This window comes from Pezoporus flaviventris, unplaced genomic scaffold (assembly GCF_033815535.1).
Source record: "Pezoporus flaviventris isolate CSIRO_AGI_PZ_B2104156 unplaced genomic scaffold, CSIRO_AGI_Pfla_v1 ptg000443l, whole genome shotgun sequence".
Lineage (NCBI taxonomy): Eukaryota > Metazoa > Chordata > Aves > Psittaciformes > Psittacidae > Pezoporus > Pezoporus flaviventris.
The window spans coordinates 1-438 of NW_026892990.1; positions in this window are offsets into that span (position 1 = coordinate 1).

The window sequence follows — 438 nt, forward strand, 5'->3', positions numbered from 1 at the left end:
TATCATCACCCCCGCACCCCCCCCCCACAACACCCCCACCACCACCCCCCCCGCCACCACCACCAGCACCCCCCCTCCTCGCCCGCCCCAAAGCACCTCATTATGGGGCTCCCCCCGGACAGGACCCCCCCGATCCCCCCCGCCTTTATCCCTTTGGGAAGCGGGATGATCCTGGGGGCCCCCCCCCCCCCCCGGCCCCCCCCCCCAGCATAAACCCATTGGGTTCCTTAAGTCTTTAGCAGCCGCTTTGGAAGGGGGGGGGACCACGACCACCACGACGACGACAATAGGGGGGCCCCCCCCCCAAAAGGCCACCCACGAGGCCCCCCCCCAAGTCGCTACCTCAGCACCCGGCTGGGTGCCCCCCCCGCCCTCCTCCAAGCCCATTCATCCCAGTGGCCCCCCCCTTCATCCCAGTGCCCCCCCCTTTCATCCCAG